Raw genomic sequence first — 25,956 nt, forward strand, 5'->3', positions numbered from 1 at the left:
CAGAAGAAATACACAAAGACAATAAAAACGGAAAATAAGGAAAATGCCGTTCATGGTATTAAAAGCCTGTCTAAAAAGATAAGTCTTAAGCTTAGACTTAAAGATTCTCTGGTCAGAAGTTAATCGAAGATCTAAAGGGAGGTTGTTCCAGAGTCGAGGTGCTGCCACTGAAATGGCCCATTCACCCCAGTGCTTTAACCTGGTTCTTGGAACATCTAATTAAAGGTAACTGGATGACCTCAGAGATCTCCCGTGTACAGGAAGACTTAAAAGTATAGGCGGTCGTTTTGACTGTTGGGTTTTCTCTGTATTATTGTAGGGTCTTTACCTACAATGCAGAGTGCCTTGAGGCAACTGTTGTGATTTGGCGCTATATAAATAAAATTGATTTGAATTACCTTGGGGCTGCCTGTCAGGTAAAGGACCTCAGCACAGGTGTACGCTCAGATTCTCAGTCCATGGACAGAACGCAGGTTTGCTGATGATGGAAGTTACTACAGAACAAAAGGGTGTTGGGCCAACACTTTCCTTCAGGAAAGGCAAATTAAATCAGCAAACAGCCTGGATCTAAATCCAACTGGTAAAATTTATAGTGGGAATTAAAAAAAAAAAAAAAATCCATCCTGCAAAGCTGATCTGAGAAAACTGGAAGCAGCTGGAAAACAAATCTGCTATTAATAAAATCATTTGTTAAAATTCTCTTTGAGGTGTGATTCATGAAGCCAGAAGGTTCCGCTGATAAATGGTTCTGTGTCATATCTGCGATTTGCTTGAATAATCGTCCTCTGCCAGCAGCTGTACAGATGTGGAGCTGAATGAGACCTCGTTCATTCTGAAACGTTTTCAGCTTCTCACACTGAAAGTCAGGCGAATAGAATTTAATCTGAGTAGAGTCGGTGGATTGTTCCTGCAGAGAGGAAGCAGCAGATTTAAACATCATCTGAGGCGGAATCAGCAGAAACAGGAGCAGCTTATCCTCATTGTGTTTTTACACGTGTGGGTGGCGCTGGCCGGTGAGGCGCTATTCTTCTGGATTCGTCCCGGCGGCAGGATTATTCTCTGAATGAAGCCTTCAGAGCTGCAGCTCCGAGTCAAACCGAATCGCCCCGTGAGTTTACGCTCACATTTTTTTTTTACAGTTTTCCGGATCTTGCCGGTGTTTCTGCAAAAAGGTCAACTTCAAATAATTTAATATCCCATAATACCTATTGGTGTAATCAGGCATGCAGCAACAGACTTTTTTTTTTTTTTTAATAAAGAAGAGACTTTTACAGGCTTTTCTGTTGTTTTGGTTTCCTCTTAAACTGTTTGCTGGGTTTTCGGGCCGTGAGTATTTGGACACTGATATTTGTAATTTTGCCTCAGTAGGCCACCACAGTGGATTTTAACTCAAACAACTGAGACTTCACTTACTGGAGACTAAAACTGCTTTGTCCAATGACGCTCGAGCCTCTGAAAATGGGGCACTGTGTATAAAAATGGCTGTAATTCCTGAGCAGTTAATGCAGCACTTTTGTTAAACCCCTGCAAATGCAGCTGAAAGTCTGCACTTCAATCCCATCTTGAGTGTTGATTTGAAATGAGAGAGCCGCTCCGTTACAGCGGGCCGACTTCATCACCCGGTGAAGTTGATTTTTCTTGCTCACGGTGTGAAGGTGAAATGGTTACTTTTTGTTTGAGTTTTACGAGCTTACTGCTGGTTTTTCTTCACCGGCCGCTCACCCTGACAGACCTACTGCCCGGAGCAAGGCCTCCTTCAGAGCTGGAGCTGTTCCAGCATTCGTCATGTGGAATGTGAGGTGTCTGGATAATAAAGCTCGGTGAGCTGATTCAGAGCACGGTGACCGTGCCTGGCTCCAGGACTCTTCGGGCAGACAGAGGCTTTGATCTCAGCGGTGAGAGGAAATGTGGAGGGGCTGCACTGGCTGTGATGGAAAAGCACATTGTCACAGGAGCGCGTGGTGCGAGTAGAAGGTAAGAATAACTGCCCCAGTAATCATGTTTAAAAATGACATCAAGCCTAAATAAAAATGCAGGTGTGTGCGTGAAGTAGTAGAGGGATTTTTTTCAGGTTTTATGATAGAACATTTTGCATTTTCAGAAATTCAGTTTTTGTTGCCTCAGGGAAAGATTGAGCAATAAGAGGTACTTCTTGGGGGAGACTTACAAGGTTAGGATTCCTTAGGTAAGATAAGGTAATCCTAACACTCAAAAATATGGTACCACTGCCTTTCCTTTGATACAGATGGCAGTGGTGAAACACTGGCTGCTGTAAAGACGGGACTGCGCTGAGAATGGGATGACAAAAAGTGACCACGTGCATGCATTCAAATCCCAAACTGCACAAAGTCTGTGCAAATCCAAAAAAAAGAAAACAAGAGAGGGCAAACCAGAGGTGGGATATCTCAAAAGTATGAGAAGAGGAAGAAGCAGGGACCCTATGGCCCCCCATTCCAAATCAGGATGTCTGCTTGGCCAGTACATCAAACTGGCCAACAATATGTGAGAACAAGGGAAAATGGGGGGGTTCCTGGGTGCACAGGAACACCAAAAGTGATGTGTGTAAAATGTAGTGTACACCTCTGTTTTACAGGACAGATTGTTTAGTTTCACACACACAGAGTGACGTCTCCAATAAAAAAGTGAATCAGTAAATGATGTTGAATCATTTTCAGTATGTACCGTCAAGATATGTGCAGTATAGTTTCGATACTGTGTATAGGTAATATATTTAGGTAATAGTGGCAGTGGCGCAATGGGTAGGTGCTCACCTTGCACCTGGAAGGTTGCAGGTTTGACCCCCTGTCCCTGCATTGTGTCCTTGGGCAAGACACTTAAACCACATTGCCTAACGGTAGCGCCGGTCTCTGGCTGCATGACTGCAGATTATCATCTCTGGATGAGTGATCTGGAACGATCATTTCATTGTGTACCTTGTGTGCACAATGACAATGAGTTGAATCTAATATACCACCTGATTTGTACATTCAAGGAAAATATTTTCTTAAAGTATTACTTACTACCAATAAAAAAGCAATGGCTGGACGAGGAACCACCAACAAAAGCAGAGTGGTCGACTGTTGTAAAGGAAATATATGAAAAGGACATTCTGAAAGTATTGATTGAAATGGCTGTTAGAAGGTGGAACAATAACTTCACAATATGAGAGAACTTTTACCCTGTGGTAACTTGTTTTGGACACCGGCCACCAGGGCTGTAGAATCAGGTAGGGACACATCCCTACCAGTATGTATCAAACTCTGTATCAAGCCCTACCCACAGCCCTGTGATGACTGTGGAGACCTTCAAGTTTCTGGGAACCACCATCTCTCAGGACCTGAAATGGGAGCCCAACATCAGCTCCATCCTCAAAAAGGCCCAACAGAGGATGTACTTTCTGCGCCAACTGAGGAATTATGGTCTACCACAGGCACTGTTAAGGCAGTTCTACTCCACGATCATTGAACCCGTCTTGTGCTCTTCTATCAAAATCAGGTTTGGAGCACCAACAAAACAAGACAGGAACAGACTGCAGAGAACTATTATTACTGCTGAGAAAATCATTGGTGCTCCTCTGCCCAACCTTCAGGACTTGTTCACTTTTAGAACCAGGAAACAGGCAAAGAAAATCATGATAGACTCCTCACAGGCAGGAGATACAGATCACTGTACACAAAAACTACCAGACACTCAAACAGTTCTCGTGCCATCACACTCGTTAACAGCTGATCAATAACATTGATCTCTACATACATTGCCTAAATGTTGCACACTATTGTTGTTACACTACAATGCACACTACACTTTATTCGATTTTATTAGATTTTGCACATTGTATAGTTCTTAAATTACACTGCACCTTCCTGTCCTTTCCTAGATTTGTATTTGTATATTTGTATATTGTATAGCATTTAAGTTGAATTATATGACACTTTATAGTGCTAGAGAGACACCATCAACCGCAAACCAAATTCCTTGTGTGTGTAAACATTCTTGGCCAAAATAAATCTGATTCTGATTCTGATATCCAATCACAGCTTTAATGTTCCTACCAATATTTCTGATTGATTCTGATTGAATCACACTCTGTGATTTACAGGGTGGAGCCCCCTGATGACCTGCTTTGTTCTGCTCTGTTTTATGACATCTTTTTGCTTCTTCAAAAAACAAAATTATAGAAATAAATACATTTTTAAAAAAAGAGAAAGGAAAAGTGGCATGATCCCAGATGTGTTAGTGTGAAGGAACATTTTTGAATATTGAACTTGTAGCTACTGGACTGCGTTTGTTTCTCGCTGTTTGGATTCCTCCATCAGCTGACGCAGGGGTCCTCTCACTGTGGCTGTGGAGAACAGATGTGGATAATTAAGGGATCAAGACTATGCTTGACATGCAGCTGGATCCTCTCCCTAACATCTGTTCAGCTACTCTGCCATAATACCTGCATTCATTTTATGTTTACATTCCTTACTGTATCATATTTAGATTTTCACTGAGCTTCTTCTCTAGTCTGGTTTTTTAAAACCTAAGTTGTTTCATAAATTAAGTAGGCATATTTCTTATCTATCTTGTCATCTTCTATTCAACCAAATGACTCGCCCCCTGCTGGCCATAAAAAAGAGATATAAGGGACTTTCATCCATCTTTTATATCCAGTCTATAACTGTATCTGGAAGTCAGCTCTTTTTTTTAAAACTTTTGTTTCAGTTAGTTCAGGCTGAAATGTGTTTTTTAAATAAAGTTTTGAAGAAAAAAGATGGTGTGTACAGACTGATGTTTGTGTGTCAGTGGGGACACAGTCAGTAGATCTATACGAGATACCATTTCCACAGTTTGATTTCATGTTGTGAAACATAAAGGGACCTCCTGCCGAGCCGGGCGAGGGCGTGCGCGTGCCCGCAGCATGGTGCTGGCGTCGTGAGCGCGCCTCGTATTGCTGCTGCTGCTGGAGCTTCATTGAACACAGAGTGGCCGCTGTGTCGAGGAGGAAGAGGATGAAGAGTGATGAACAGAGCATCGACCCTACATGATTGATCAGATCGGAGCGGTGCAGCTGCACGCACGAGGCGACAATCGGCGTCATCAATCAGCGCATAGATCCCAGCTGATGTGAGGCTGAGCGCGAGGCGCAGCGGGAGACAATCAGCTGAGCGGGGTTCTGGACCTCTGGACGGGATTATGTGACGGAGGAGCCGCAGGTTCAATCCCCGCCGCAGGTGAAGGGCCAGGCCAGCAGGTAGGAGGACTCTCACCCGCCTGCGCACCTCCACAGACAGCCTCGGGTCCCTCCCCGCTGCCCCACCAGGCTCCATTCAAAGAATCGGTGCTTTAAAGGCTGCGCGTCTCTCTGGGCTGCAACCGAGCAGCACGAGGCGGTGTCGTGAGTCCAGTGAGCATCTCTTTAAATCGGGTCACAGTTCAAACGGCGATGACAGAATAACAGCAGAAAATCCTCAGGTTGGTTTCAGAGGTTTGCTGTTGCTCTGCAGCTGAGAGGCTGCGGAAGCGGCCGCGCTTCGGCTGCACTGGCACGAATTTTTCTACAGATTAGAAAGAGAAAGGAAAGGGGAAAATTCATGAATGAGGATGATTTAAAAGCAGAAACTGGTGTGATGAGATCTGACAGCAGTGTTGTTGTTGTGAATGCGCGTCCCACCCTGCGCCACGTGCTGCTGCTGCTGCGCGCGCGCCTATGTGTTACATATCAGCCTTTAAATATTTATTAATAATTATCTGATGACCGGTTGGAGGGGTTTCCCATTTTTTCAGCTCAGGATCATAATCGTGTGTGTGTGTGTGTGTGTGTGTGTGTGTGTGTTACATACATGTTTGTGCTCATATGACAGGGTTCACCTCCTGTATTCATACCTACCACAGACTCTTGGAGCCAGTGCGTGTCTTAAACCTTACAAATTCGCTAATGTCCAGCAGGGGGCGACTCATGTGGTTTCAACTGTATAAAAGTCTATGAGAAAACGACTCTACTTCTCACCTGATTTACGACCTCAGTAAGCACATTCTTGGTGAGTTTATTGGCTCTATCGCTAGTTTCAAATCTTAATAAATAAAACATGAAGTTTGTTTTGTAAATTATGGCCCCCATTAGTCACAAAAAGGACAACAAAGACAGATATGCTTTGGGCCAGTGTTAGACAACTTTTTTTTTCTCTCTGGCATAGATCAAATGAGCAAAGGGCCTCAGTGAATATCTGAATTAAAACACAGTGCACAAAAACACTGAATTATTCTAAGCTCCATGAATTTTGGTGGGCATAACACACAAGTTTCAAACACCAAGAACTCTCTGTTACAAAGACTGCTGATGTGAAAGAACCCACTTAAATGCTTCTGTTTCTTATAGATTCAGCATTAGAGTGAATCACAGATTTCACTGCACACATGAAATTATAGCCATTTACCTTAAAGTCCACGATGCTTCCTTTTTTGGTGGCTGGCTGGTGGCTGTTTAGTTTCCCTTTCAGGACTGCGAGGGTTCGCGGGCTGGTTCTGGCGTGTGTCTGGGCGTGGCAGTGTCCCCCAGTTTCTCAGTCAGGTCCAGGGACCTCTTATTTCATTGGTTTCAAAAGGAAGTGATGGTTCAAAAAACAGCTTTCATATCCATCTTTTATGTCCAGTTTGTGTGTCCTGTCTGCAGGGTGTACCTGGGTATTTGTTTTTTAAATGTGTTCATAGTTTTCCATAATTTAGTCACTAATTATTTTTATGGTCTTTACGCTTAAGTACAAAAGTTTTAGCTTTAATTACATTTAAAGCACTTAAATTAAAAGTGCTCATTATGCAGAATCCTATACATAATGTTGTTGGATCATGATTATTGATCCAATCAATTAATGTGTATATCACTGTAATGCTGCAGCTAGAGATGCTTTTAATTATTTATATACTGCTGGACAACATTGCAGTGCATATTATATAAAATATGCAAAATATGAAGTAATTAAAGCTTTAAAATAAATGCTGTGGAGCAAAAAGTGCAATATTTGCATCTAAAATAACGCAAAGTAGCAGCAGAAAGCAGCCTGACACAGAAATACTCAGAAGTACATTAAAACTGCACCTCAGTAAAGTACTTCAGCAAAAGTACTAAGTTACATTCCAGCACTGGTCCTCTTCATGCTCTCATCGAGTGGCACTAACAGTACTCTACAGTACTGCAGGTGGGTGGGGCCCCGACGGCTGTGATGGCGGTAACAGTAGCAGTACCATTTTTTGACCTCCTTCTTTCTTTTCTCTTGTTTCTCCTCCCTCCGATGTGCTCCCTGTGCAGTCGCTGTGGGACGCGCACACACACACACACACACACACACACACACACACACACACACACACACACACACACACACACACACAGCCCGTGCCCTGTCTTGTGTGCTGTTTTTCCAGGCTCAATATGAGTCTTCGGGGAACCGCTATAAGCACAACTAGTCCACATATAGAGAGGCAGAGAGTGTGTTATCTGCCTTAACACAAGTGTGCATTTTGCTGTTACTTACTTTGTATGAGCAAAAATGTCCTTAAATTGAAGGACATTAAAAGCACATTTTTTCTTGTTGCAACCAAAAATCATATCATTTAGATGAGACTGTGTGATATGATTAAAAAGCTCCAGAACCAAATTTGTTCAGAGTATAAATTAAACCTGAATCAGCCAATCAGAGAGCAGATAGATCCATAATTTATGTTTCAGCTGCTGCAGATATTTGCCCCACAGTGTTTGTTGGTAATAGCAGTCAATAATATCTTGCTTCAGAGTTCATATAAAATTTAGAGCACAAGTCCCACGGTGAGTTCGGGAGCAGCTCGGTGACTTCATTCATCTGACGGGAGGAAAAACTCAATGAGCGCGTTGAAGCAGATTAATTTAATCTCTGAGGATTTTCTCACATTAACTCAAGCGGCTCAGAAGTGGATTAGACTCCTCCTGAACCTTAGGAGAGGTCGAGTGATGCAATGAGACAATGAGCCGAAGCATTCAGTGAAAAAGAAAAGCACAGAAGAAGAAGAAGAAAAATCTGACCTTAACCCAACTGAAATGCTGAGGCATGACCTGAAGAGGGCTGTTTAATTAAGACAGCCAAGAAATACTGATAAACTGAAAGGAAGGAGCCAAAGTTTGTCCTCATTAAGCAGCTTCAGTAAAGTGATGGAGGCTGTGACTGCTGGAGGAGGAGGAGTTTCTATATTCAAGAGTTCACCTACTTTGTCCTCTCTGAGTGAATTCTCGGTGTGTTCGGTAATGAAATGAAACACTGCAGACGAGCTAAAACCTCCATGTAGAAACGTGAGCTGGGGTTCCTCAAACGAACAGTTGGGGCTGGCTCCAAAAGCGAGTCGTTCTCCACAGACTGTACATAAAAGATGGACACAGCCACCATGCCATTATGGTTAGTTTTGGGATCTGCATTTTTAAGCCTCAATGTTAGCGATTTTGGTCATGTTGGGTTTTTTGGAGCCAGACACGACCGTCTTTACACCACAGGGCGGAGTGCTAAGTTATTAGCTAACACTAGCTCGCTTAATTTGCATAAACTTGTACGTGTACAATACACAGATACCCGTTGGTTAGTGCCAAGTAACCAAAACTGAAGTATAGTGAACTGTACCCCACAGCAGTACATAATATTTGTACAATAAATTCTATAAAACTGCAGCGCACAGGTTCCATTCAGCACCTCCAATTAACTGGGACAGTGATTGACCACGCCCCTAACTCAATTATACAGATGGATGAGTTGTTAAAAAAAAGCCCGTCACAGTTGTGATGAAGGAGGAAACTATTTGAGTCACAGAACCGGACCTTTCTACTGTTTTCTAGTGTTTTATTCATGTTACTTTGCACTCGTGTTTTTAAGCTGGTTTTTAGTGTCACATAGCAGGGACATGCATATTAAGATTACTGCATTTAAATAAAATGCAACTGATCCAGTGTACATGCAGACTTCTAGGCATAGCTAATTGGTAGACCTTGTCAGGCTTTTAGGACACAAAATGTCCATGCAACAAACAATAATGGAGACAACAATGACCAACACAAATAGATACAAACTAGCCTGAGCTGATCACTTAGCACTCCGCCATGTTGTCCTAATATTGTCACTAAAGGCTCCAAAAACAACATGGGAACAGCTAGAACGTTAATGCTGAGATGCTGACAGGCAGCGTGATGGCGGCTGTGTCGAGGTGACATTAGACCACATCAGTGGGGAAATCCTAATAATTCCAGCTGGGTCACTACATGTTTATGAGTTTGCAGATGGATCTTTGACTGTGACATCAAATAAACAACTTTATCTTGTTTCACTCATGAAAAATATGTTTCAGCAGTGTTATTCTGTGCAGGAGGGTTTGCAGGAGGCTGTGATGCCTGCAGGACCCTGATTTTTGGGAGGAGGATGATGAGGGCTGAGGGGGACACATTTTGGACTTGTTGTTTTGCTGCAGGATCAAATGCATGTTTTCCTCTTTGTGTGTGTGTGTGTGTGTTTGCGTGGTAATCGTTCGTGTGTGTTTCCTGGAGCTTGAGCGCTCTTCCTCTGCTGTTTTGCTTCTGTGCTCGCTCCATAAAGCAAATTAAAACAGAGAGAGAGAGGAGGAGGATTAGAGGATTTAACGGCGTGGTCAGAGCTGAACATTAAATCTGATAAATTCAGATTTTCATCTCCTCTGCTCTCAGACTTGAGGCATGTATTTACTGTATATATGGGGAACCTGAAGTCTGATCACTCGGGCAGGCCTTTGCACCGGCAGAGAGGTCGGTGTGTCCACACTGAACCAGCTCTTCATCTGTTTGCTTGCTTTAGAAGAGCCTCAAAGCTTCTGCTGGAGACAGAAGAAACCAGGCAGGACAAGACTTGTTTGTCACCAGCTGTGAACTGTCAAAGAAAGTGATGCACAGACTGTGTTCAGCAAGTCCACTTTATTTCTGTGTGGTTTCATACAGCACAACAGCCATAAAACCACATAACACACCAGCAGATACTTTCACCCAAATCTTTCTTTCTTTCTTTCAATTTCTCTTGTGTATTTTGTTTTTTCTTTTTCACTTTTGCTTTTTCTCTTTTGGTTTTGCTTTTCTGTCTCTTCTTTCACTTTTTCTTTTGCTGTTTTGCTCCTTTTTTCTCTTTCACTATTTTTTACTTTCTTTTCTCTCTCTCTCATTCTCTCTCACTTTCTCTCTCTCTCATTCTCTCTCACTTTCTCTCTCTCTCTCTCATTCTGTCTCTCACTTTCGCTCTCTCTCTCATTCTCACTTTCTCTCTCTAATTCTCTCTCACTTTCTCTCTCTCTCTCATTCTCACTTTCTCTCTCTCTCTCATTCTCTCTCACTTTCTCTCTCTCTCATTCTGTCTCTCACTTTCGCTCTCTCTCTCATTCTCACTTTCTCTCTCTCTCATTCTCTCTTTCTCTCTCTCTCTTTCTCACTTCTCTCTCTCTCATTCTCTCTCACTTTCTCTCTCTCTCTCATTCTCTCTCACTTTCTCTCTCATTCTGTCTCTCACTTTCGCTCTCTCTCATTCTCACTTTCGCTCTCTCTCATTCTCACTTTCTCTCTCTCTCTCATTCTCACTTTCTCTCTCTCTCTCATTCTCTCTCTCTTTCTCTCTCTCTCTTTCTGTCTCTCTCTTTCGCTCTCTCTCTCATTCTCACTTTCTCTCTCTCTCATTCTCACTTTCTCTCTCTCTCATTCTCACTTTCTCTCTCTCTCTCATTCTCTCTCACTTTCTCTCTCTCTCTCATTCTCTCTCTCACTTTCTCTCTTTCTCTCTCTCTCATTCTCACTTTCTCTCTCTCTCATTCTCACTTTCTCTCTCTCTGATTCTCACTTTCTCACTCTCATTCTGTCTCTCACTTTCTCTATCTCTCATTCTCTCTCTCTCACTTTCTCTCTCTCTCTCTAATTCTCTCTCACTTTCTCTCTCTCATTCTCTCTCTCACGTTCTCTCTCCATTCTCTCTCTCTAGCTCTCTCTTATTCGCTCTCATTCTTTCTCTCTCTCTCACTTTGTCTCTCTCATTCTCTCTCTCTCACTTTCTCCCCCCCCTCTCTCTCTCACTTTCTCTCTCTCTCTCTCTCTAATTCTCTCTCACTTTCTCTCTCTCTCTCACTTTCTCTCTCTCACTCATTCTCACTTTCTCTCTCTCTCACTTTCTCTCTCACTTTCTCTCTCTCTCTCATTCTCACTTTCTCTCTCTCTCTCTCTCATTCTCTCTCTCACGTTCTCTCTCCATTCTCTCTCTCTCTCTCATTCTCTCTCATTCTTTCTCTCTCTCACTTTCTCTCTTATTCCCTCTCTCTCTCTCTCATTCTCTCTCTCTCTCGTTCTCTCTTATTCTCTCTCTCTCTCACTTTGTCTCTCTCATTCTCTCTCCCTCTCTCTCTCTCTCTCTCTCTCACTTTCTCTTATTCTCTCTCTCTCATTCTCTCTGTCTCTCTCTCTCTCTCTTTCTCTCTTATTCTCTCTCTGTCATTCTCTCTCTCTCTCTCTCTCATTCCCTCTCTCTCTCATTATCTCTCTCTCTTGTTCTCTCTTATTCTCTCCCTCTCTCTCTCTCTCTCTCTCTCACGTTCTCTCTCCATTCTCTCTCTCTCTCTTTCTCTCATTCGCTCTCATTCTTTCTCTCTCTCTCTCGTTCTCTCTTATTCTCTCTCTCTCATTCTCTCTCTCTCTCTCATTCTCTCTTATTCTCTCTCTCTCTCATTCTCTCTCTCTCTCTCTCTCTCTCTGTAAAGCAGCTTATTCCATTTCAGGCTCATGGCGGCATTGAGGGAGCTCTCTCTCTACTAGCCTCCTTCAGCTCCTCTTAGGGGATCCTTTGCCACTCCCGACTCAGCTGGAAGTATAATCCCTCCTGAGAGTCCTAAATCAGGGTAGCCTGCACAGCTGGCTGGAGAGAACTCATTTCAGTTGTATTTGTGGCCTTATTCTTTCAGTCATTACCCAAGTTCACGGACATGGGTCAGTGTAGGAACATGTGCCAACATGACTGGCGAATAAAGAGCTGGACCTGATGGCTCAGCTCCCTCCTCACTACCAGAACATGATGCCCAGCAGAGCTTCTTTTACTTTCTCTTCATTTGACCTTTTTAATCCTGTTTAAAGTGCCTTTGTGAGGCTTTGTGGTCATTTGCTTAACACCTGTGTGAACCAATAAACTGGCCTAGGTTTATTCAGACAGGATGTGAGGTCAAATCCTCTGCTTCCTGTGCTTCCAGAGGTCACTGACTCCATCAGACACTGCAGATGTTTCAGATGTTAAAGCATGTAGTCACATGGAACATCTCTAAACATCTGTTTTCAGATTAGATGCTGTCTTATTGATTACATTATTGTTTGTAATGCAATCGACTTTGCCAGCAGTGAAGAACAGGATGGAAAGCTGATCGCGTGCCAGGTGGCGATACTGAAACATTCAACAGCTGATTGAAGACGGACGTAGTTTCTGGACATGAAAAGTGAAGATAATGTGAATCTGCCTTCTGTCTAATGGCCAGCAGGGGGCGACTGGTCTGGCTGTAAAAAGAAGTCTGATTATACTGAAGTCTATCAGGAAGAAGAACTCAGTAAACTCTGTCCCGATGAGTTTACGGCCTCAGTCACTTGTTTCATGTTTATTAAATACAACATGATGATTAGTTTGTAAATTATGGTCTTAAGAAAGACAATAAGGCTTGGTATGCTTTAGGGTGGGGCACAACTTGACAAGTTGCTCTATAACAAAGATTCAATATTCATCACTTTCACAATCAAATCAAAGGCACACTCATGACCTGAAAAATGCTCAGCTTGAGGTGTGGCTGTGACTGTGGCTGTGTTCATTTCTTATATTCAGTCTATGCTGGCAAATGTCTGCTGCAGAGTGATGGTGACAAGTAAATCACTTTGAATATGGACTTCCCAATCCAGAAGTCCTCGTCCTGATTTGGGAATCAGGAAAAGCTGTTACTAAGCCGTCTGCAGGTGTGATGATATCCAGGTCTCTGCTGTTGTTGCTTCTTCCATCCTCCAGATCACAGCTTCATCATGTCATCTGCAGGCAGCGTCAGAAAATGGCTTGTCTCACACATGCTCTCAATACTCAGGCCAACAGATTATTGATGATAATTTGTTGGTCAGAGTGTGTCTGCCTCACTGTGAATTACCTGAGCTATTCTCACATGGGCACTACCACAAATCACTGGGGTTAAAGGCAGTCTGATCATTTGTCAGGTGGTCTCTGGAAAAACTCAAGGCTGCAGCGGTTGTGCGAGCTTAGAGGGGCAAGAGTTAGACCCCAAGTTTGTCCCAAAGGGTGCAGGTTTCAGCATCAAGCCTCATTTGTCCAGTAAAGCACTTCAGTCTGATTGAGGCATTCGCCAACTCAGTGAGTTTGGAAGATCTTTCATGGCAACAAACTTCCTATTTCTGCGTTTTTTTTTTTAGTTGCTTGTGTTCATGGATTTAGGATTTGCCCTCTCATGAGGACCTCACCATTATATCTGGTTTTTCCCAGGAATCAATATTTTAGATTCAAAAACAAAAATATGCCCTGTAGGTCATTCACAAAGTGCAGCTGTGAAAGGAGCTCGTGTGAGGCAGGAGAGAAGCAGACGTTTGCCCTCTATGTTGTCCTGAAGGATGCAGACTTCAGCACCAAGCCCCCTGCTCGCTCTGATGGTCCAGTAAAAGTTATTCAAACTAGATGACAGTGCTGACAGATGGGAGACGAGCAGCGCCTGAAGGGTTTGTCCTGTGCCACTAAGGTTACTCACAGCGGGTTATAGTGCTGACAGACTCCACACCTGAGGCCTGTCAGGGCCGGCAAACCTCAGCCTTTGCCAAAGCTTCAGCAAGTTTTAAAGAGCCTTCAAGCTTCTGCTGGAAAGCGGCAGAAGAAACCAGGCATCTAACAGGAGTCTGTTTCCTCCCGGGAGCAGATATTGTAGGTTTGAAATCAAAATATTTGGGGTCAAAAATGCTCAGAGAGTTAATTTGCAGTGATTTAGAGAGCAGGTAACATCGAGGGAAGTTCAGGGCAGCAGTGCATGTGTGAAAGCAGCTTGTGTGAGTCAGGAGGGGCAGGAGCTCGTCCCCGAGTTTGTCCGTTTCAACACCGAGCCCACGCTCGCTCTGTCAGTTCAATAAAGGTTATTCAAACTGGATGACAGTGCTGGCAGATGGAGGGAAAGGCAGCAGCACTGTGCGCTGAGACGGCTCTGCTGGCTTCAGTTCATCATGAAGATGTCTCAGATTTTATTGGATTTGTTTTATAGATCAGCGTCTTTCCTCACTGCAGCGTTTGGCGCAGGAATATTTCTGGCAAACGGAGAAGAACAGAAATGTTCTCCTTCGTGCTTCTTTTGTTTCTCCTGCTGAACAGTGAGTTGTGTGTACACAGCGCTCGTGCCCCCCCCCATATCAGCATTAAACCCATGTGACGATCTCAGAGAGTGAAGAGGTTTGGATGCAGCTCTGCTTTGTGAAGGACACGTCCTGCAGCTCAGCCTCATCCTCACACAGAGACAACAACACACACATTCTTCGGAGGATACACACATGTAGTATTGATGAAGCTGCTGCCTCGGTGCCTTTGAGCCAAACACACACAGAGATTCACACACTCAGCACCTGTGTGTGTGTTTCTTACTGTGTGTGTGTGCGTGTGTGTGTGTGTGGAGGATGAATGTAGGTCACGCTGCTGATTCTCTGCACAGCAACAATGCACAAAATCCCAACTCTGAATACTCGCAGTGGATTGGCTAAGAGATCCAGCCAGGCAGCCAATAACCTTTCAACCCCCGGGCACTGTCTGTGTCTCTGTGTGTGTGTGTATGTGTGTGTGTGAGAGAATTTCTGTGTTTGTGTGGACAAATTTTAGTTTGAAAGCATCGTTGTGAGGACACCTCTGCCTGACTCTGGGTCAGACCTTTCTAAAGGCTGTTTTTAGGTTTAAACCTAGTTTCAGACTCAGCGTGTGTCCTGGTTTTACACACTGAACGATACAGCGTGGCGTTCAGGTGATGTCACAGTGACATCATGCATACAGCAGCTCAGAGGGCGGAGCCATGGGCTAACACAAGAAAATTTACAACTCCCGCAGAGCCTTGGTGTGACACACATCCAATCAGAGAGCTTCAGCCTCTGTCTCTGTGCAGCTGCTGGTGAAGTTACAGGTTGACCTGATCAGGTCAACCTTGATCAGTTTTCCAGTTTCTGAATTTGTTTGGTCAAATGTGTGGGGTGGCCGCTCTCTGAGGCTTTATCATCACGTCTGACAGAAAAAAAAAAAAAAAGCATCGAGGAGTTCCTGCTAAAGTTGCTAATTTGTTTCAGTTTACTGCATTCTCAAGCCAGCAGCCATAAAAACACTGTATGCACAACACTGTCATCAGTGCCACCGCGCTGTGACTGAGGCCGGGCTGCTGCTGTGCTGGAAACAACTCCCGTGTCCGAGCTGTTCCTGCAGCCATGCGCGGCCGTGAGGGCACCGTCTCTGATCTGATGGTTCTTGGTGCAAATCTGACTCGATGGAGGTGCAGAGGGGAAGCGCTCCGAGCCGTACTTGTGCCATTCTTGCAGCAGCATGCCCCCCTGTGGCTGTTTCAGCAGGACAGTACCTGCCCCCACACTGGCACAGTAGTACAGGCCTTTATGGATCGGGAGCACATCAAGACACTTCTTTGGCCAGCATTTAGTCCCAGTATGAATGCCTACGACATGCTGGGTTAGTATGTTCATCAGATGCAGCCATGACCATACTCATTCAGGAAAGGAGAGCAATTCTTCAACAGCAGCTCCAAGTGGAGATGGGTAACTGCACTGCATCGATGGGTGGACATACCGCTTATTAAATGTATTGTATATGCGTATATTATAATGTTGGTCTATAAAATCTAATCTAATTGAATAAAACTTGCAGCACGGTGCTGCGGTGGTTAGCACGGGTGCCTCACAGCAAGAATGGGTTTGAATCCAGGGTGGGGCCTTTCTGTGTGGAGTTTGTTCTCCCAGTGGGTTCTCTCTGCATACTCCGGCTTCCTCCCACAGTCCAAAGGCATGTGCAGGGTTAGGTTAATTAGCAATACAGTAAATTGACTGTAGGTGTGAACGTGAGCATGAATGGTTGTCTGCATGTGGCCTCTCCAGGGTGTACCCCGGCTCTCGCCCTGTGACAGCTGGAAAAGGCTTTTGGTTTATTTTACCTTTTTGAAATTGTAAAAAGATTTTATTTTGTGACTTTAAATGTTTTGTTTGCTGTACTCGTACATTTGAGTGTGGATTGGCACGTATCAATAAGACGAAGAGTTTGATTTCTGTTTTGCTATGAATGTTTTAAAATATCAATAAATATATTGCTGCATAAAGCAGATTCAACACTCGATATAAACAAAAGAGTTATGCAGAAGGATGACATCCTACAGTTATTTCTGCTGTAATTTTGGACATTTTAACAGGGGAGCCTGAGGGGATTGGTTGGGTTTTGGTCAGCCTCAAGTGGCCAGTAGAGGAACTGCAGTTTTTGGTACTTGAGTATTGGCTACGGACCCTCGGAGGTCACCTGGTTATTCAGACCAGGTGAATTTGGAAAAAACAAGTTTTATAACATCACAATTAAAAAAAAACAAAACAAAACCTCAGACACACAAACACACTGGTCTGCTGGAGTTTCTGCAGCTTCACATCAAATCAAAACATCAGCTGTTGGAAGTTCCCTCTCCCTCCGTCTGGGTCAGTGTCTCTCGCCTGCTCTCATTTTCTCCCTCCGGTGGTGTCAGACACAACAAAACAGAGAGAAAAAAAGGCCAGGATCACATCCTGTTCACGCACTCTCACCAGTACGCCCTGTGTGCAGCTTCAGCAGGGGGCAGCAGCAGCTGTCTCACTTCATCCTCTGACCCCAGTTTATCAGGCAGGCAGCCTCAGGTGCATTATGGGAAATGTAGGATCTGTTGTTTGGGGTCTAAAAGCCACTGAGGTCCATCTGCTTCATGGAGGAGACACTAAAGCTGTGCGAGCAGTTTATAAATAAGAAATACTTTGAAATGCCAGAAACCACAGAGTGACACTGATTACAGCATTTCTACAGTTCCTGCGAGGTCACGGCTCCTCCTTCCCAAAGCATCCGCATGTGTGCATGCATGCATGTACCCTCTGTGTGAATCCAGTTTCTCATCCGCGTTCTCTATTTAGACTCTCAAAGTATTTGAAATCTCTGCAGTGAAGTCTGTGTTTATCTCCCTCTCTGTGTTTAATGAATACTCTCTCTGCTTCAGAATTAGAAGCCGGCTCTCTGCAGCCGCTCCGATTGGTCGGTGCCAAATTCCTCTGTGTTGATTCGCCAATGGACCCACTTAACCACAGGTCCCCATAAACCACATTCATCCAACAGTGTCATGTGACTTTTCCTGCTAGAAACATGCTCGGTTCAACTTTGATAGTCCATCAAAACAATAATACAACTCTGTGTAAGTGATAAAGATTCTTCTACAGGAAGAAAAAGTCTGCTTGCTTACAGAGCACAGCAATAACAGCAATAAAAGGTGCCGGGTTAGGGTGCTGCGGGTGAATAAAAGCAATTATAGTGCTGGGGCTGTGGGAAAAAAAAAAGAACTGTGGCCAAAGTAAAGACAAAAATCCGATAAAGTATTTGCTTCATTTAAAAAAAAAACAAGAGAAATAAGAATCGATGCTGCGTCCACACTGGAAGCGATTCGTTTGTCACTTTGCAGTTCATGGCCTGCAGAAATTTTGGGCTCTGGCTGCCTAACACCAGGTAACACCAGGTGTGTCAATCAGCAGTGTTCTTCAGTCTCATTGGTAGTTGCTTCAGCCATTCTCAGGTCCCGCCCACTTTGCATCACCAGCATTTCGCCTGTAGTCGCTTCAGTGGTGCTCGACTCTCTGTGCCCTCAGGTCACTGCAAATCACTTACAGTCTGGATACTGCTTCAAAGCTGAGGATGGGTCGGCCTCTGTTTTTGTTTGTTTGTTTGTTTTTGGCTAAATGGTTAACAAGCTAGTCAGCATTAGCTAGCTCAGCGCTGTGAGCCACACTGTAAAATGTTTGTGGAGTTTAGCTAAACCAGCTCTGAAGGTTTGGAAGTCTCTCCCAACAATAGTATCAACCAGGGTGGTGTGGACACCTCTTCTCCACATGTCCCTGCACCTGCTAAATTATTTTAATCGCTGGTGGGGACAAAAAAACCCAGATTTTTAGTGCTGCATCTTGAAACAATCTGCAACAATTACAGACAAGTGAATCAGAAAATCAGGCTTTTGCTTTCAGCGTCCTCGATCCCGTAACAGGAAAGATGCAGGGGGGGGGGGGGGGGGGGGGGGTCCAGTTGTTCTCTTTTTATTAAGGTAGGGGGCTTTAACTGTGATGTGTTAAATGTCTGATTGGATCACCTGTGTCTGTTACACATGTTAAACAAAAGTTATAATATTCATGTTAAAACTGTGGCTATGTTTAAGTTCTGAACTTTAGTTGAAATTTAAAGTTATTCTATGAAGGCTTCAATGACAGTGGTCATAAATAATAAGTACTTTAACAAGCTTCAGAGGATGTAGCAACCCTCAGGTCACACCCTGGTATCAAGGATTTAAATGATAACCTTAGGCCAGATATATGTGGTGGGGCAAAGTGGAGCGGAAAGTGCAGATAATCTATAAATAAAATGCTGATTTATGAGCACAGATGCAGTCAGTTCATTTCATTAATGACAATAATCTACCACAAGCAGCTTAAATTGGTGAGGGAGAAAGCCAGCCACTGGCCAAAATAACAGTATGAACATGTTTTTAGACATTTTATCTCTGAAAGCGACACAGGAACTCAGAGGCAGCTGAAGGAGAACCAGCTTGTTCTGTTTTTACTGTTGGACTCTGAGCGAGCCGCCGGTTAGTTATGTTACTAATGCAGCTCCGCGTAATTAAACTCACAGCTCTGGGTTTCTTCTTCAGGCTACGTGAGGCTGGAGGGCTTTATTGAAGTCAGAGGAAAGAATCTGACTCTCAGTCACCTGCGGGGACCACACACAGTTTCTAACACCTGTAAGATTCAGACATCACTTTAACGTATTTGTCACATTAATAACTGCATTTGGACAGATATGTAATTAGCCCGATACTAGAGTCGATTTATGGCGTTGCAGAGACTCTGCAGTCATGGGCCGATCTCTGAACCACCCTGTTCACTGTAAAGAGTCTGTAACACGTGGCATATTGCTGGCACATATGCAGGTTTGGTGCCGGCACAGATGGCTGTGAATCTGGCTCTTAAGGCCTTGCTGGTTTTAAACAGCTGTTAAACCTGTTGGCAAACATTAAAGCAGGAGCCACGGCTCTCGTGCTGGTCTGGGACTGTGACAGCTGAAGCATGTTTTTCCACCCAGCACTGAGCAGAGCGTTAACTCTGCTTTACAAGCTCGCGTCTTTGCTATAAAACAGTAACACTTGTGTTCATTTTCTGCACCGTCACGTTTAAATCTCACCCAGCTGTAGTATGTTTGATAAAGCCTGACACGTTTCAAATTTAATATTTAATCAGGTAGTTGCCTTCAGATTCTGCATTTAATCATTAGTTATTGTAGCTGCCCTTGGGTCACTAAATGGAGAGTCTCGACGGGTGCTTAATTCTTTATTTTCATTTTGCAACTTCGTCGTGCTCTTTGATAAAAAAATACAAAGGGAAAAAAAGGGATTAATTTTATAAGCTCACAAAAACTCACAAAACACATCTCACCAAAAAAAGGACTACTCAAAGAAACAAAACTCAAAGTTTCAAACAAAACAAAATATTACAAAATACACAATAAACAACATTGTTTTCAATAATATTGAACTCAGAAACCTAAACCATAAAAATCCCACACTTTGTCGCAAAGTAAACATGTCATCTGCGGGAACTGTGCGCCTCCTTAAAAACAAACAGTGAAAAATCAGAATCCTTCAAGCTAATACACAGAATAGAAATAAATTCTTACCCAAAACGTCTAATAAAGAAGCCGGAGAGAAACCCGACACCACACCACACCAAGCAAACAAATGAGGCAGAGGTGCTCACTGAAGGCAGCTGACTATAAGACTATAAGATAATGATGTGATTGATACTGAAATATCGATACTTCCGATACCTGACCTTTATGCTTTAAAATTGATTCTCAAATCCAAGTATCACTACTTTCAATACTTCAGTCATTAGAGAAATGTATCTTAACAAGAACACGTTACAAACTAAATTATTGAGATGTTGCCTAAATGAGACGGGGTTGATGGGAACTACTTTTTCTTCCACCTGGTAAGTGTGTAATGCGTGAGTATGTAATGCCTAAGTGCAGCGTGTTGATGCTGCTGCTCACTAACTCACTCACTCACTCATAGACACAATGGCAAAATCTAAAAGAAGTCACACGTGGAGCTATTTCAGCTCCACAAAAACAGCCAAGACGCAATCTGTGATGTTAGTGGGAAATAAGTAACGAGGCTGCTACCTCAGTGTACTCCTGAGTTTAAAATAAATACATCAGAGTGACATCTTGTGTTCTTTATGAAGCCAAGATCTGAATTACACCACTTTTTTAGATTTACCAGACACATTAGGTGTTTTCGCACAAAATATCGGTATCAGATCTGTATTGCCGATACCAGCTTGAATTTTACTCAGTATTGGATCAGAAAGGAAATCTGTGGTATCGAACATCAATACTATAAGACCTGATTTCTTCTTCTTCATAGCCCTCACCTCACCTCAGCAGACACTCTGCCCCCTGGTGGCCATTCCAAGAGAATTGGGTGTCAGCTAAAGTTCTTATTAATCTCTGTCTCTCTTCCACACCATGTTTTTTGTCCTCTCTCCCCTCAGCCCCACCGGTCACAGCAGATGACTGCCCCTCCCTGAGCCTGGTTCTGCTGGAGGTTTCTTCCTGTTAAAAGGAGTTTTTCCTTTCCACTGTCACCAAGTGTTTGCTTATAGGGGGTCGTTTTGACTGTTGGGTTTTCTCTGTAATTATTGTAGGGTCCTTACCTACAATACAAAGCACCTTGAGGTGACTGTTTGTTGTGATTTGGCACAATATAAATAAAAATTGAACTGAATTGAATTTAACATACATTTGGGAACAGAAAATATCAGATCACAATAACCAAAGAGTTCATAAAAACAGCTGCAAAAAAACAAGAAAAAAATTTAATGAAACTTTTTTGAACCTTGGGGGGGGGGGGGGGGGTCAGAATAAAAGGAGCTGCCTTTCTTCATGTGTACCACAGATGCCTCTGCTAAATGAGGAGCAGCACCCCCCCATGTATTAGGTAGAAGAAGCAAGTGTATGAATGAAGGAATCAGTGACACCCTCTGTGTGTTGGGGTTTTATCCCTGATGCATTAAAGCTGTCAGGTCATTCAAATCAGTTGTCATGTGTTGCAGATGTGGACGTGCGGACCCAAAATGCAGACTTGGCCAGCGGAGAATAAACAAAAAGCTAACCTTTATTTTGGTGATGCTGGTGACAGAAGAAAATCCAAAATAAAAGCTGGGAAACACACTGGCAGACACACCCATAGGGAGCAAACAGTAACTGGCAGTAACAGTACGACACAACGAAGACCTGAGGCAAACTGACGGCTTAAATACACACAAAGTGGCAAGTGGACACAGGAGGGACACAGCTGAAACTAATTCAATGAGACAAGGAAGTAAAACTGAATACAAGGCACAAGAAAACATGGCCATCAAAATAATAAACAGGGAACACAAACAGGTGATGGAGACTTAACACGGGGAACGCAGGGGAGGTAAAGTAAACTGAAAACTCAGGGACTTAAATATGAACAAACTGTAACCATAATTCAGATAGCTATATTAAAACTAAGAAGGCCTGAGAACATCAACATAAAAAAAATGGATTTGGAGGATGATGGATGGATGGATGGATGGATGATAGGTGTTCTTTGAATGTTACCGCCTCCCTCAGCCAGTGGCACAGCCAAAGACGGAGACGGCACTGTTCTGGACTTTTATGTGGTAAAAACAGTGTGGTCCCCCTCAATGAATCACTTTAAATAACAGTTTAAGGTTAAATAATATAATAATATTCACTGACAGCTGTTGGACTAATTTAAAACAGACACTCCCTCACATACCTCACACTGGTTTGGTCCACTGCCTAACTCCTTTACTCAGCATTGTGTGTATGAACACCTGTCAATCAAAGCAGCATCCCCATAACTTCTGTACCCAGAACAGAGATGGTATAAAACAGGAATTTCAGTTATTTTACACTGTGGGCCACAAACAGCCCACTTTGAGCTTAAGTGAAACTCAACGTCCTGTCAGAGTAAAGAGGTTTAACTACACACCGAATCTCTGAGATATCTTAATATAAGAGAAAGAAGCACAATGTCAGTACTATGTTTTAGTTTTTCTACATGATTAAGTCATGCTGCTGCAGTAAATGAAAGAAATCTGTCAGCACAGCTCCATCCGTCCATCGATTTTCTTCTACTTATCCTATTTAGGGCCACAGAGCCTATCCCAGCTGTCATAGGGTGAGAGGCAGGGTACACCTGTACAGGTTGCCAGCCTGTTGCACAGCTAACACAAACATCCACACCTATGGGCAATTTAGAATCACCAATTAATCTAACCTCAGTGACTGCATGTCTTTGGGAGGAAACTGGAGAACCCACATAAACATGGGGAGAACAGGCAAACTCCACACAGAAAGGCCCCGGCCAAGGTGGATTTGAACCTTCGAACCAAGGTGGATTCAAACCTAGGACCTTCTTGCTGTGAGCCACCGTTCTGCCCGTCAGCACAACTTGTTGGGCTTAAATTGTGAGAAAGAAATGTGTAAAATTACAAAAAAAGTTCTAGTAGCCCATTCTCCAGACTGTCCTGTAGTTATAAAACAGAAAGCTGTTGTGTGTGGTCCCGATATAACACCCCCACCCCCCCACCCCCGAAGCTTCTATAGCAGATGTGAAAAAGTTTATCAGTAGGAAAAACTGTAAAACGCAGGTAAAAATACAGTTAAAAATACAAAATTTATGTCCTCTTACACATTTTCCAAAGGTGTCAAGTGGGACTTTGCTGGGCTGATTCCGGCCCGCAGGCCTTATATTTGACTATCCACAGAGGCCAGAATGTTTTTGCAGCAGGCTGCAAACCCATTTATGAATCTGTCAGTTTGGACATTTTAACATGGGAGTCTGTGGGGATCAAGAGGAGCTGCAGTTTTCGGCACTTCAGCTCTAAGCTGTGGGGAGTACATGATCAGCCCTTTCCGGGGATAAATGGGGAATTGTTTGATACTGTCCGCACGTCTTTTGTTTGAGGTAAATAAACCACTTTTATCTTGTTAGATGTATTTCTTGGCTGAGTGCGAGTTGCTGCACAGACATGCTGTTGTTGATTCAGGTGGTTAAATATGTTTTCTCATTCACGGACTGTGAGAAAGTGACGCGTGGCTTCAGATCTTTGCATCCTGACAGACTGATTGAAAGCACGACAGCACCCCTCAATCAACCAGCCCCGATGGTTATTCTGTGTTGATTCACTGATTTAATATTTTACAGTTTAAATATCGTGCAGTCCTTCAGTCAGCAGCCCTTGTTTGTAGATGTGCTCATAAATACTTTAACCAGTGTAACCAGCAAACACGGTAAAGCCAGTTTGTGTGGCTTCTTAGGCTGCTTGAACATGAAGAATGGGATTGTGCTGAGGCACCGGCTCCAGTCGGGCGCTTGGTGGGAAAAGTGGGGAAAAAAACAACCTGAGGAAAGTTGGTAAGCACACATCAGGAGGCTTTTATTTCCCAGTGCTCCCTGCTTCTGTCCTGCTGAGCTGCTGAATGTGAGAACAGACAGTTACAGGAGTCTGTGTTTGATTGTTTGAATGCCAATGATTTATGTGCATGTGTGTGTGTGTGTGTGTGTGTGTGCCTTTTGTTCTGCTAATGTTAGTGTGGGTGGGGGGATGGGGGGGCCAAAACAGCTGGAAGTTTTCTGAAGACCACCAGCCCTTTGTTTTGTTAATGAATTTCTTATTTAATTAAATAAAAAGTTCCAAACATGTCCGATATTCAGTACGTTCAAATAAGATTGCATCATATGACTAAATGTGTAAAAAATGTAAACATAAACAAAAATGTATCAAAATAAAAGGCCTCAGACTTCCCGTCTTTAATAAAAATAGAGCCACATTAGAATCATAAAATCTTCATCATGACAGAAAAGAAACTTCAAGCTGCTGCACTCTAACAGGATGTCACCTCTTTCAAAATAAGAGCAGCAGGAGAGCATGGGGAACAGCAGGAAGAAAAGAATATAAGAATAAAATTAACATAAACAAACGTCATCTCCTCTGTCATGTGTTCAAGTCTTTTTAGTTGTATAATTTCCATTTTTTTCCTTACGTAAAATTCATTTCGTTTCATCAATTCGTTTTCATTTTGCTAAACAATCTTTTGGAAATCTTTTATATATTTTTAAATGGCTGTCAATGAGCCTGAGCTATTATCTTATTTCATTTTTTTTCATTTAGATTTTTTTCACACAAAACTTTGAGTAAAGGGTATTTGCTAAGTGGAGCCTACCACGGAACACCAGAGGTCTTCATCACGGTCCACAGCTGCAGATAGAAATAAAAGGTAGAGACCCTTCTATCCCGTGAAGATGTGAATGGACTTCCTGTGAGGGGAAACTTCTCCGGTCTCGGTTTTATTTTGAAACCGCAGACCGGAAGTGGAGGTGTGGCGATAGCGGGGTGCTTTTCTTTCTTTTCTTTTTTTTTTTTTTATTTTCAGCGGGGTGCTGGTTAGTGAGACTCAGCTGAGAGTCAGAGAGAGTCAGAGCTCAGAGACGCTGAAGGGAGCAAAGCTGAGTTTAACTGAGCGGACGGGCGAGTTGAACCGCTGGACAAAAGCTGCTTTTAATCCACTCTTCTCGGCCCCTTTTGCGGATGTGCCCGTCCTGAGAACAGCTGGAGCTGGTCCGCGGCTGGTCCGCTAACAGGATGGTTCGGGCTCGCAGGTATTTACAGTCATTTCACTGCTGCTGATTCGCTTCGGGTTTACCTTCGTTACTGTCCTGGATGGATTCATAGTCACAGTGCAGCCGTTTATGGTTAAAGTTGGAAAGTTGGAATATATATATATATATATATATATATATATATATATATATATATATATATATATATATATATATATATGGTTTGTTCCTGTAATATTCCTGTGAAGTTGTTCTTCAGTCACTAACAGAACTTTAATAACAGAACAAAAGCTCAAAAAAATCAGAGAAATAACAAAATGTAAAGAAATAACTGTACATTTAACAATCTCGTTGCACAACAACATATTTTTTAGAAAAAAATTATGTTTATAAAAAATGGTGTTGACTCCCATTAAACACATCAGAACAACCAGTAGATCTCAACCCCTCAGCAGATTAATTATTTAATTGATTAGTCATCGATGAATCCTTCTGTGTTGTTGAGATTTAGACAAACCTCTTAGTAAAACAAAAGAATGTTTTAAAGCATATATATATAAATTTTTTTTAACTACGATCTCCTTACATGTTTCAAACAGATGGGACAGGGGCAGTAAAAAAAAATAAAAAATCTGGTGTAACATGTTTTAGCTAGTTAGATCATTGGCAGCATGATTGGTATAAAGAGAAGAGTGTCTTCATAGTGTGGTGGTTTATACATTCATCTAATGAGTAAAAGATCCCCAGTTTGATCCCCAGAGGAGACGCAAATCCCTTGGTGGTTGCACCAGGAAGGGAATCTATTGGGTATAAAAAGAAGCAGCTCAGAGAGGCGGGGTCCCTCAGAAGAAAATATGTAGAAAAACTAGATTTCCTTAAGAGAGTCCAGAGAAATCTCTGCTTTTAGAGGCAAAGCTGAAAACCTTCACTGTGATGTTCATGCAGCACAGACACAATTCTGTAGTGGAA

The 25,956-nt window shown here is 43.0% G+C and overlaps 1 protein-coding gene across 1 annotated transcript in view; it reads left to right on the forward strand.

The window, feature by feature from the left end:
- The first annotated feature begins 4,925 nt into the window (after positions 1–4,925).
- The window catches only part of ccdc120a (coiled-coil domain containing 120a), a 42,387-nt gene continuing 21,356 nt past the window's right edge, over positions 4,926–25,956 (forward strand). Inside the window, exon 1 of the mRNA XM_030734696.1 lies at positions 4,926–5,236. The gene's annotated coding sequence lies outside the window, so the exon portion shown is untranslated. The remainder of the gene's footprint in view (positions 5,237–25,956) is intronic.

The sequence above is a fragment of the Archocentrus centrarchus genome, chromosome 7 (assembly GCF_007364275.1).
Source record: "Archocentrus centrarchus isolate MPI-CPG fArcCen1 chromosome 7, fArcCen1, whole genome shotgun sequence".
Taxonomy (NCBI): Eukaryota; Metazoa; Chordata; class Actinopteri; order Cichliformes; family Cichlidae; genus Archocentrus; species Archocentrus centrarchus.